This window comes from Dromaius novaehollandiae, chromosome 19 (assembly GCF_036370855.1).
Source record: "Dromaius novaehollandiae isolate bDroNov1 chromosome 19, bDroNov1.hap1, whole genome shotgun sequence".
Classification (NCBI taxonomy): domain Eukaryota; kingdom Metazoa; phylum Chordata; class Aves; order Casuariiformes; family Dromaiidae; genus Dromaius; species Dromaius novaehollandiae.
This window is the reverse complement of record NC_088116.1, coordinates 8564383-8577896: the sequence shown is the minus strand read 5'-3', so window position 1 is coordinate 8577896 and position 13514 is coordinate 8564383. Positions and strand designations below refer to the sequence as shown.

The 13514-nt window shown below is 43.1% G+C and overlaps 1 protein-coding gene across 1 annotated transcript in view; it reads right to left on the bottom strand.

Moving 5' to 3' along the window:
• Positions 1-12002, bottom strand: part of MYL10 (myosin light chain 10) — a 90199-nt gene extending 78197 nt beyond the window's left edge. The window contains exon 1 of the mRNA XM_064523406.1: positions 11838-12002. The gene's annotated coding sequence lies outside the window, so the exon portion shown is untranslated. The remainder of the gene's footprint in view (positions 1-11837) is intronic.
• Between the last annotated feature and the right edge of the window lie 1512 nt (positions 12003-13514).

Genomic DNA, 13514 nt, shown 5'->3' with positions numbered 1-13514 from the left:
CACAATTAGTGAAGAGAAAGTGATGTAGTTGATGGTGACACAAGGCTGAATCTGCATCAGTCTAGAAAACAGGCAGCAATGGCATTAGGTGATATGAAGAACTACCCAAACCCTACATGCATTGGGCATTGTTCCATAAAATCCAGGCAACGTGGCCTGCATGATTTTCATCTTGAAGGAGATAACAAGGAAGAGTTTTGATTAAAAAAAAAAAAAAATAAGAAATGGTGTCTGAAACTCTATATCAGACAGAAATAATCCCCAAGGTACATTAAGATCTGACAGTCTCCATTCAATTAACAAGTGGGAGACAGCTGTCTGTCTGTCACCCTTTCTCTTCCTTGAACACACACACACATTCAAAGCCAATCCAGATCTTTTTGTTTCATCAGCAGGTTTATCCAGTTACCTGCAGGATGCAGAACAAGTTTAGGTACCAACCAGTATAAGTCAATAATGGGCCCAGCATTATTCTCTCTCTCTCTGCTTGCTGTGTCTGACAAGCTAATTGTCAGAGGAAAGGGAAACCTTTTCCCAGGCGCTATAGCTGTGGGAGTCAGATCTCCTCTTAGACTTGCCATTTGTCTGTCCCCTTTTCCGAGCACAGTTCAGGGAACTCTCAGTGAAGAATGAGGCTCTTTCTCCTAGACCCTTTGAGAGATTTCCTATTAGTCACTAGGATAATTAAAGGTTCCAGTTGCATTGCATTAGCACCTTTCATGTCATTAGAGTCCAGCTGCAGTGCGAGAATCACATATTTGCTGAGACTCCTGTGCCAGCCAGCATGCCGGGAGCAGAGTTTTACATTTCATCACTTTGTAAAAGAAATACAATTAAGCAGTGTTCCCTGATCATATTGCAGGGTGGCGTGCAAGAGGGGCTCTAAGCACCAGCCACTGGAATGTCTGGCCATGGGTTGTATTGAAATGGTGCCTTGACAAGGTATTATGAACACATTGTAATAAAGCCAGAGCCACCTAAGACTTCTTATTTGTTACTGTACTGCACGCCAAAGCTGCTCAGGACTCCGTGGTGGAAATGGCAGCTATACTCGGGCACTTTGCTTCACACAGCACATAGTATCACCACTTGACTTGTAGGAAAATCCTTGCCCTTCATTAGTACTGCAGGTGCTGTGCCACAGGGTTGGGGAGTTCTGAATTCATCCTGCAAGGCCACTGGTGCAGAGATAGTTCATTATAAAATTGTTAATTGACAGACTTGTGTGCCTGTCTAGTCAATAACAGCCTGCTAAAAATATGCATTAACCAGAGAGAATGAATCAGCTGCTAATAGCAGTCTGCCTGATTGTCAGGTTCTATCTATCTTCAGGATTTGTCGGAACCTTGTCACTGTTGTACTCAGGCGGCTCCAAACCTCTAACATATTTATCCTCCAAACACCCCTCTGGGGCAGGGCGGTTGTTGCTCTCACCAGTTTACTGATGGAGAACTGCGATACAGAGAGGGAGAATGATTTGCCCAAGGTCACACAAGAAATCTGTAGCAAAATAGGGAATACAACATCAGTCTACTAACCCTAGGGGGATTAACCTAGCCCCAGCTAGGACATCCTTCTTGTCTCCTTCCTCTTTCAAGTCAGCAGAGCTACAGCAATTTATACCAGTAGAAATTCTGCAACAAAAGGACAGACTTGAGAATCTAAATGCCTTTGAGAATGCAGAGCCTTCTATTTATGGGTGGATAAAGTATTAACTAAATACCCACCTTCCATGTTCCCAAAATACTGACATTCAAAAGTGAAACTCTAAAACATTAAATACCCACACTTCAAAATATAGTTGTTTAAAATCAGTTCCTGCTTTAGACCAAATTCTAGCCCTCCTCTTTGTCTGTTTGCATTTCTTCTGATTGCTAACATATCTAGCTCCAAGTGTGGGGAAATAATGGTCACGCCACACTGCTGTTGGAGGTTTAGAAAGAGCAGCAGTGACAGGAAAGAGAAACATGAACCTGTGATCTGGTTTTGGGCCTTGGCAAGTCTATGAGTCCTTTGGTTCATGTACCAAGTATGTTTGCTTGTAATTCAGTAAGCTGACATAGGATCTTAAGGAACATTAACTAGTGTGTTACTGTGATGCTGTGACTGATTATAATGTTGCTATTATTATTATTTCTTACGTGCTATGCAATGTACAAATATAAGACAGACGTGATCCTTCATCTGAAAAGTTTGCCTTCCAAATAACGCATGATAAAGGAGAAAAGATAAGGAAAGAGTGGGGCAGTTGATCTCAAGAAAATAGACATAAGGTAACTAATAACAGGCTGGAAACTTGCCCAGTTTGTGGGAGCCATGAATGCAGGCACGGAAGATGAACACTGCCAGTCACACTGGAGGGGAAGGATGGTGTAATCAGGTGAGAGAAGCAGTGCCAAATGCACATTACCGTGGTATGGCTCCATGACTTTCACCGCACCAGCTAAAAAAATCAGCCATGCACGCAAAGCCTCTTGAACAGCCCTCTGCTGCTGCAACACACGGTGTGTAGCTCCATTCCTCAGCACACACAGGAAACACAGGTGAGAATATTTAGTATATAGCAAGTCTGAAAGCAAGATAGTAAAAACAATAAGACCTAGTCAAAGAAAAAGTTCTGTTTCATTTTCTTATCTCTTCTTTTTGTCTCAGACACTTTCCAATAAGGACCACACACGTGCTGTACTGTGTCAGGAGTACCTCCTGCTTCTTGGCTACTGCTTCAAAACCTCAGGTCATAGCTATGAGTGTGTGAGGGCCACAGTCCGTCACAGGGAGGCACTGTCACAAGACAAGTGGCATGGTTTCCCTTGGGCTGGGGGGAGACCCAAACCACCAGCTCTAGTTCCTCTGCCTGCCTTTCCTCCCTGTGATTTTTCTTTCTCCCCACGGTCTATCGAGGCTGCTTCAGGAAGTCAGCCCCCCCGACTCCGCTCTTCTGGGTCTTGCAGGCCGTTGTGGCTTCAGCTGCTGCAGAAGGCGATGACTCTGCAGGTTTCTCCTTCCTGCCCTGCTGGTCTATCAGCTTCTCCATCAAGAGGGGACAATCAAGCTGACGGTTGGTGCAGCTGCCATAGCTACCAGCCAGCCGTGGCTCCTAGGTGGCATCATTCAGAGGAAAGGAGAAGTACACAGAAAGGCCTGCCCAGCTGTGCAATAGACACAAACCCTTTCTGGAAAAAAAGAAGGATTTTCAGCCTTTTGAGAGCCCCAGAGGATTTTCCACCACCTTCCTATAGGTGGAGCGATTGGGCAGAGACTTTTCTGAGCCCTCAATCCCTTCCAGCCCACCAGCAGCAGGAAAGACCTGCGTATAATTCGGCAAAGTAAACATGAAAGCTATCTGTCTCATTGACTGAAGATAGGATAAGGTAACCTAATTAAGGGAGTTGGAGATGGATACAGTGTCACCTTTTATTGGGACAGACCTTGCTGGAAGTCCACGGAGGTAGAAAAAGTTTGAACTGGGCTCTCAAAGCAATAGGTTAGTCTCCTATCAAGGAGGAACTGAGATCAGGGCTATAAGGACAGTGTTAGCTGAATACCTGAAATGTCCATTTTCAACTCACTGAGATCTGGCATCGATCATTTGTATATCTAGTTCTCATAGGAGACAAAAATATCAAAGGAAAACAATGAATGGTCTTTGCGGAATGGATGAATGTCATCATTGCAGGGAGGACTCTGCAAACAGCTGTTCCTTGGTGAGTGGATTAGGCAAGTGACTTCACCTATTTGCACCTCTGTTTCAGTGTCTGCAAAATGGACATGACAGCGAGGTCTGCGGTGATACAACCCTGAATGTTGCCAGTGCTTGAAACCAAAGCGTGATGTTCAAATGAAGGGTACATCAGAAACTGCAGCAAGCACTGTAATGGTAAACACCAAAGGGAGTAAATTCACTGTCTCTGTGAGAAGCTGTTAAACCCTGTCTTGCTGAAATGAGAACTGGGTTAAATCCATTTATCTACTTTCCCTCTTGTCTGACCTACTGGCAATATTAATTATTAAGGAGGTGTCAGTCAATTCAGAAGAAGTAAAAACCCTAACAGTCCATAACAGCTCCATTAATTAACACCCTGAACTTTGCACTATCCAAGTAAATGTTCAGTGCCAGGTACAAAGCTACTACAGCAAGTGAAGGTCTCCAGAATGTGGGCTCCTGGTATACTCACAAATATTAATGAATTCAGAGCTTTTCAGTGAGATAGGTCAGTATTGTTAACCCCATTTTACAAATGAGGACATTGAGGAAGAGAGAGGGGAAGTGACTCACCCCAAAACACCCTGTAGTAGGGACAGGAATAGGACTCAGACCTCATGACTCTCATTCCTGAGTCTTAATCACTGTTAGATCGAAGCTGTATAGCTTCACATTTTCAGAGGGCTGGAAGAGAAAAAAAGGAGAAACAAGAGGTGGGAAGGGTGCAGAGCTCTTTGAGTCAAAACTACATGCAAGCTTTCTGGAATGGAGCCACCACTAATTTCAATAAATTTACTTAGATCTTGAGCTTTGGGATGGCATGAGCAGCTGTGAGTCATCTTGGCCAGTCAAAGGAATAATTAATTGTGGGCAAATCTCAAAAGGTTTAGGGGGTCAGGTAAGGTAAGCAGTTAAGCTTATCCTTGACTGCTCTTTTCTGCTCTGCAAACTATGCTGGAGACACTCACCAGATCATTTGCCCTGTGGTTTCCTTATGCCAGATTTGTCTATCTGTTGCACACACTTTCTGCCTCGTCTTCTACTTTGATTATAAACCATTCAGAGCAGGGATGGTCTCTTTGCTAGAGGTTTGCGTAACACCTGCCATTGCACAGCTCTGATCCATATAAGGACAAAACAGTACCAGAGGTACAACCACTGCCCAAATAGTAATAGGAGGCTGAAAAGTCTGGCTCCTGTGATTTTTCATGCTTCCTGATTATAGCAGGAGTGGTTTCCTTGTGGTGCTTTGATAATTTTGCTCCCAGCACAGCTCACAACCAGGAAGTACAAGAATGCAGAGCAATGATAGCCAGAATTTGCAGAACAGCTCAGCATGCACAATAAAAAGCAGATTTGCAAAAGAGCTCAGCTCCCATTTAGGCACCAAAAATGGTATCTAGATTTTCAGAAGTGCCAAGCCGGTGGGCTACAGAACTCTTTGGAAAATCCAGCTCTGATGGTAGCTTCTGAGCACTTGAGTGTCTGGCTCAACTTTTCATGCAGAAACAGAAATGGAGTTATGTAGAAAGTGAGACCCCAACTGGGTGCTGAGTATTCAATTTTCTTCTGAATTTCTGGCCTCGTTTAGATACCTTAAGAGCCTTGCAAAAAAAAGTGTTGCGTTCTTGGGTAGCTCTTGATTCCAAACAAAAATACAAAGCTCAGAGTAGAAAGATCTTTTTTGCCTCCTCCCCTGCACTGAAAACTCAGCGTCTCTCCAGCTCCATTCCTCAGGCAGTGCCTGAGGTTGGTGATTGCCCTTCAGTTGTCTAAGGGTCATACCCAGACAACAGAAAACAGAAGGAAAAGGGGAGCTAGCTCTGTATGTTCATCCCAAGGGTCCCTACTACATAGCTCATCATCGGATGAGGGAGGTGAGCAGTATCCCAAGTGATGGACTGTCTCATAGGGCCACTACTCTAGTCTGCACTTAGAATGGGACAGGACGTGGCTGTAACTGGCTTGCTGATGACCTGCTCCAGCCCCATCCCTTCCAACACTGCTTCTCCACACAGAGGAGCACCAAAGAACATCAGGCTGTGATGGGTGGGTTGCTGTCCTTCTACCTCATACCAGCACCCATCGAGGTGCCTTCCAAGTATGCTAGGCTGTGAGTGACTGCTCCATGATCACTGGCATGTTTGCAGTGCACAGCTCTTGGCATTTAGTTACAAGGCTGATACCTAATAGAAACACAAACCTCCTTTGAGCTCAGCTGGTGTTGCAGGGCTGAAGGGAAAGGGGAAGGAGGAGAAGAAAGAGGAGAACTTTACATGGATTTCTGAAATCAGCAGACTGGAGTCTGACATACAGGAGAAATGACCTAAATACTGGAGGAGATGTCCCTCACAGCTAGATGAAAATTCATGACTGAAAATGCTTTGTGTCCGAAAAATGACAATATCCTTGAAATTCAAGAAACATAGTGTACTAGAGAATGAGGTTTCTGGGATCTGCAGTCTGGGACAGCTTCTCCATGATATCAAAACGGTCAGGAAGCTAGGAACCTGGCAATATCAGCTTTAGTGGGAATATTCCCATTGCAGATTTGGCCCAGCAAGTGACCTCCTGCTTTTCTGTGTTCTTGGCTTCTCAGCTGGTCGTTTTGCCTCATTGCATGACTGCTCCTTTTCTGTACCAGAGCAAAGTCAAACAGCTATGCCAACCTGTAGGTAGTTTTAAATGAGTCTGATTTTTCACTGAAGTACTGAAGAGGTACTCCGCAGCCAGCACTGTGCTCAGTTGGGAGGTGATGACTGACTAACATACCTGTGGAAGCCCTGAGAACCTCACTGAGAGCAGATAGGCATGCAGGAATTTAAAAGCCCTGGAGCCATGTCTGAACCAGGAACTTCAGAGAAAAGACTTTCAGATTCAGTTTCATTTTAAAATGTCTGTAGTGAAACATTTTGATATTTAAAAATTATAATTTATTTTCCCTTCCATGGGAAATTTCAAATATGTCACTTTTTTTATTCTGAAGTAGCACCTTCTCTCCCCAAAATTTCTATGCATTTCCCAAATTTTCCAAACTCTAGGATTACCCATAGAGCAGACACGTTGACTTTCAACTCTCTCTAGTGCCATTACTGCACAGTCTTTTTTCCAATTATGATTACATTTTAAAGAAAGAGTTTATAATCCCCTGCCAAAGAAAGAGCTTCTTTTAGGTTCCAAGTCTGGAGAAAGGTTCCCTTTTGTTCCTACTAAAGAGATATGTTGCCTGCTGCTGACTGGGAGCGGAGACACTCCTGCATTCCCAGCTCTGACACTAACTGCCCCTGTGGCCCCAGGCTAATCACTTAAATGCTCTGGCTCAGTCTCCCCATTGGTAAAACAGAGATAATGATACTTACCATCTTCTTCACAGGGGTGTTGCAGAGAAATAATTAGTTTGTGTCTGTAAAGCACTTTGAAGATAAAAAAGCACAATACAGTTAATAATAATTATTGCTATGCAGACTGGTTCTCCCCTCCCTAACAACTTATTGGTGCAGAAAGGTGAGCAAAGCCCTGAACTGCACTAAGTGTCTCTCCTGGTAAAGCCCCAATTTCAGCCAAAGCGTATGTAAGCCACAATCATGAGCCAGTCACCCCAAAATTTTATAAGCACCAGATCCCAGTCAAGTGGCCCTAGTTCTAAGTCGCCAAAGTTAGACATATCACTGCTTGGAAAAGAGATTTGTTTTTCACCCTTTTTTTTTTTTCTCTAGTCCCTTTCACTTTTTAATAGCATTCTGTGCCTTCAAAAGCTTCCATCAGTCCCTGATACCTCTGCCTTTCCCGGCATGGGGCAGCAGCTTATTATACACTAGTTTGTTACAGCCTCTGCTTCAAAGATTCCTGGTTCAAAGGGTCCTAGAAGTGTTGAACAGGTCAGCACTTTAATGCTGATCTACACATCTTTAGAAGGCAGTAACATAGCCACAGTTTTGTTTCTGGGGGAAACAGAATAACTGGTTTATAGAGTTCCCTTTGGCCTTAAAACTGGCCACAGAATTGGATGCTCCTGGTGGCAAAGATCAAGCGTCAAGGTACCCTGTAGTGGATGAGCACGTAGGGCTGTGATGTAGTGAATAAGAGAAAATGTATCTTTATGAGTCACTGACTTGTTCTTAATGGCACCTGCAAAGGGACAGAGGAAGGAAAAAGGGAAGGGTGAGTAAAGAAGAGAGAAGTATCATCAAGGATAAATTAATCTAAACTAGTTCTGTCCATGCACTTACTTTTTAGTAAGTATGATAGAGGAATGGCTTCCTAGAGATTAACAAAATCAGATCAGTGAAAATGCCGCCCCAAATATGCCTCCAACTCAACCTGAACCAGAGTCTCTTTTCAGATTTGAAAAAGAAAAGGATAGATATGAAATCCTTGCTAAACTATTTTCCCTTTGCACATAGACACAAACTTCCTGCACAGAGGGTCAAAGTCTTCTGCAAAAGGCCCTTCTTGCTGCATTCATGGTCCAAGAGGAAGCAAGAAAAAGCAGAAATCATTCTGTTCTGCTGAGATCCTTAAGACTGTTTTCCAAACAGACAATTTGGAGAAGTAGAATCTGAAACACTGGGTATCTCTAGGCTGAATCCAAACACCAAGCCTATTTGCCAAATCTTCCTTTCTGACATCAGCCAAAATGCAAGAAGCCATTTTTACACTGGGTATACTCAATGTCTTTTAAACTGATCTTAATCAGATATAGTGTCAGTTCCTCCAAGAGTTTTGCTCTTACCAGTTTTATAGATATATATATATACCAGCTTTAATCAAATGCAACATGCATGAGTGCAGAATTTGCCCTGCAGTATCTAGTTGGGAGATTAGTATTAGCAGATTACTTCATTTGAGTAACAGAACCAGAGGTGCTTCAAAGGACGCATCTGTGAGGATGTTACCTTGGGAAGAGCTCTGTGCTACAGCACATGAATTAAATGCATGACTAAAATATATCACAAACCAGATGTATCAGAGGACTGTAGCATCTCCTGGGTGAGATTTATGGCAAAGCATCATTTAACTACAGATGCCTACAGACTATAGACTGCTAGACTGTAGACATCTCTAGACAATTACAGGAAGTCTATTTTGATGGCTTAAGTACTGCATGGGTGTTGCAGTAGGGAGGGCTGAGTTTTCCACCAAGGAATGATTGACATGACAGAGAAGAGTTAAAGAAGTTCTATCTCTAACAAAACAGGCTGCATCCCAGCTGCTCGACTTCAGCTTGGTAGACAGAAAATCCAGTGTATAATTAGGACACAACTCAGTTCTTAATTCTTTTGTTTCATCTTCTCATTTCTAGTCCCAGGGGGGAGGGCGTTTTCATTCACTGCAGTGCTAGTGCAGCAAAAGCCTGAACCCCATCCTACAGAAAGTAACTGGCAGCCTCTCAGCTGCAAGGGTGAGCACTAACATTTCTGAAAGGCTCTTTTGTCATTATCCATCCAGATCCATGTCCATGCCCAGAGACCTGAAATTCTATTTGCAAAGCCATAGAAGCAGCTGTAAAAAACTACATTTTTGCAAGCATACAAAAGGTACAGGTGCCTGCTGTAAACAGACATTTCATTTGAGGGGAAGGGTGGATGCTTCATTTGACCTGAACTACGCAAGTCTAGCTCTCTTTAGTCTCAGGTGAAACAGTCTGTACAGCTGCTTTGTCTATAAAGTGTTGTTCTCCTGAGTCTGCTTTAGGCTCAACCATCCTTGCACCTTCAGAAAAATACTCAGAAATATGTTTCCCTGCTTCTTTTTCCAGGGCCTGGGTGGCATGATCTCTTAATGCATCTGCCTGTTTACGTTAGCAAAATGGAAAGCAGCTTTGTTTATGGAAAAGATCTATTTTTGTTTTACTTTTTTTCTCTCAACTAAACTGACTTTCATCCAGGATTGTGCTTTGCTTGGGAAAAGAAATGTGCTGCAATTCTGAGCCCTAGCTTGAAAGGCAGGTCAGGAGGAAAGGGGGAAATCCTGATCATATTATTTAATTTTGTGGGATTACAGTGCAAGCTGGAAATCTAAAAGAGCGGAAGAGTTAATATCCCTCTCTTCTTTGCAACATCTTGTCCCTGTGCAATGACATTTGCTGTTCTCCCACATATATTTAGACAAGACATATTGGAAACAAGATCAGTAGTTCCATCTTACGGGCAGGAGGACAGTGTGTAGAATCCAAGGGAGAAAGAAATTTCAGACATTTCAGAAAGAAATCATGCTCTCCTGAGGATAAATCATGTCATTGTGTGTCTTTTAACTTCTTCAGGCTTTGATCTTGTAAGAGATCAAACAGGGTCAGGACATGGATGGTAGATATTGAATGAAAACCTGAACAGGGCATTGTAATGATAATATGTGGTAAGGTGTGGAACAGAGCATGTAATATTCTCTCTCTGCAGATATTACTGCCTATTTGGAAAGTTCATATGTATATATTCATATGTACTGTTTTATTGCTGAAAGGTGAAGTATCCAGCTCTTGACCTGGAAGTCAAATTAAGGTCTGGCCAGTCCCGGTCATGAAAGTCTGTTGGACAGCTTTTTGGCCAAAGTTGATAGTTAAGCCTAGAGTTCTAATTTTAGTTGTAATGCTGACTCACACCATGGCTTTTGACAATTCTCCAGTTCCTCCTCAATGAAATAGAGATCGTACTTTTCTGTTTTGCAGAACTCTACTGAACTCTTTGAACATGTGATATAAATTGGAAGTTGTATAAATTATGGCCATCACTTTATGACACTTAATTCAAGGTGAAACCCATATAGCTATATAACATATCCTTAAAGCTCTGTGAGATAGGGAAAGTAATATTCCTATTTCAATTACGAGGATTTAAATGTGTCTGTGTGGGGGGTGTTACGGGCAACAGTGGCAGCGTTGCCTCTTTCCGCAATAATATATTTGTATACATGTGTGTATATTTATATAAAGTATTTATACTTAACTGCATTGAAAACACAGTGTTAATGCAATATTGTTTTCATTGAAAAGCAAAGTGCTCAGAAATGGAGGAAATTACAGACTCTAGGTGGGCCTTCAAGTTCAGCCCCACTGTGCATAACGCTTTATGACACAGCCATTTAGCATATAATCGCAGCACAGTTTTCACTCCACATATTTCCTCTTTCCGTTTTCAAAGTCCTGTGAAAATCAGAGTAATAGTTGCACTCTTCAGAATAATGGCCATGGAAATTTTAAAACACAAATTGTTTAAATGACCTAAATGTAAGAATTTGCTGCCACTATCCAGTAGAAACATGATATGATAGCCAGGGTGTGCACTATTAAGAGGGATAATGAACAATGATAATAACACTTAATAAGTCATAAGAAATAATAAAGTAGGTAATGAGGTGCCAGTTTTCACAGTTAGCTGTGAAATGTTTCTCATGCTGATGTGAGAAAATCCATGTAAGCACCATTTCTGTTGATTTACTTGCACTTTTAACGTCCCTTTATAACATTGCATTTTTGAACCAGAATGACTGAGCTTAACCATGTTCTGATACATGCCAGGTACAAGTCTTTCCAAAAATGCAGGATCAATTGAAGAACAAAGAACAATAAGAAATCAGTTAGTTTCTGGCTGATTTCCCATCTGACATTGTAGAAGCATCCAAAACTATTTGTTTAATTTGAAATAATAGAATAGTTAACTGTGCTTTTCTGGAACCCCTCCTAGCATATATGCACATACTGTCCCCATCAACAAGCTCTGTACCCACAGCCATCTATCATGTGTGCCAACTGGAGTAAACCACTAATATTACTCAACAAGGAGCTCATTATAGCTTCCTCTTCATCTACTGGGCTTTCATAAAAGATCAGGGTCTTTGGTAATGTGCATCAGCGAGGACAGGCGTGCTGGACGGGGGCTCAGTCTTCGTCATTGCTACCATCAAAGTCTATGGCTTTCAGTAACAGCTATCATTAGAGTCACTTAGGATAACATCCCTTCTGCCTAGAACATAGGCCAGCTGTGGAGCCAACCTGAAAATAACTGGCAGACAGTCCCTTCCAACTTTCTCTAGACTGTTGCAAGAGTTTCTTTCACTTTATCTATCTGTAAGTCTGTATCAAATCATCCATTTAATTTAAATTTTCCCAATTTCCCATCACCACAAGGGAAGTACTCACCAAAGTGGATTTTCAAGAGATACCACAGCTTAGTTCCACCATCACACACTCCATTCCCTGCGATTTTGCTGCTGGTCAGCCTGTATTCAGTCATTCTGTGGAGCTTCCTGCCCTCAGAGCTCTGTAAATTCTTTGCAACAGGGTAGGTTTTACATCAGAGTATTCAGTGTCCAGCACGAGGCACTGGTCCCAACTACTGCAAAGTATTAGACAAAAAGGGCAAAATTACAGAGGAAGACTGTGGCACACAAACAAATCCCGTCCCTTAACTTCTACCTGAAGCAGATGCTAGTTGTATATTTCATGTGTGGGACTTGCTTGATTTACATCCTTGTAAAAATCAGTATTCAAAGCTCCTTTTTATGTGCAACTTTCATCTAAGTAAAGGGGATATGGCATATCAAAGGCAGCTGCACCAGCCACTTTAGATTTATTAGTAAATCCATTGAAAAAACATTTCCAGTGAAATAAATCTCAGCCTGCTGACTTCCTCCTATTCTTTACTTATCCTCTTATTGATTTTTGTCTCGGAGATTTAAACCTCTCAATTTGTTTTATGAGACACTTGTCGAACAGATGACAAGAAAAAAGACAGTGCTGGATATTTTCCTTAGCAGTTTTAAGTAGAAATAAAGAGCATTTCTTTGAAATTAGTCTTGCTCTTGTGACACACTAGGAAGAATATATCTGACAAGCCCTTTAGAAGGCTTTAGCTCGATGCACAGAGAAAGCTCACCGGCTGCCACTGATACAGCTTTGTGGCAGCAGTGCCCCAGAAGCTCATTGACAAGTTTGACATGTAAACAAGCTGTTGCTAAAAATATTTAACCTAGGGGACCCCGGCTAGTTCATGGGGCTGGTAATGGAATACAGATCCTTTCACCTCTACGTATCTGTTCAAAGCTGGGCCGTCGACTGAAAGTCATTATCGGCCCACAGCTGTTCGGAGGAATGGGTAGGCGGGCTCTGCTCTGTGTCCTGTGAGCAAATTGTCACATTACTGAGCCATGCCAGGAGTCTCAGCAGAAAGTTGGGGCCAGGCCTAGACATTCTGGTGTCTGGGCAGCTCTTCTCAGGATGAAGACGTCCTCGGCGTAGCTCTTCTCTGAGGAAATGACACCCGGCAGACAGTCGTGCTCATGCAACAGTTCCCTTCTCAAGTCGCTACTGTGGCTGCTCTGGAGGTGAGAGAAGATGGAGGAGCACATCTGCTCCCATCCTGCTCCTGCCTCACTACCTCAACCTCTCCCAGCTGACAAATGCCAGCTTTGCTCCGAAACTACGGTCCCTTCGAAAATCTCTCTAATCTTGGCTTTCCAGGAAAAGAGGTCACACGGGCTGAAACACCTTCTCTGTCATGGAGGTCCAACTTCGGGCGCAGGCGTCAGTCATGGTGGCACAGCAGTACCAGGGACACTCACTAAACTCAAGGGGCTGGCGTTCGCCCTAGGCCAGGGCAGTGCCGGGCACAACACAGCCTTGTCCTGGCTCCGCTTTTGGGGCAACCCCACAATACAATGTTACATGCTGACAGCAGTCATGGCATGCATGTCCAGGGCTGGAGAACAGCACAGGTGCCCTGAGGGCTGGGCTGGGGAAAGGGAGTGCTAAGTGCTCCCTGGGGAACAGCGAGGGGGACTGTCCCCCCTTCCCTCAGGACCTTCGGGTGCATACGTG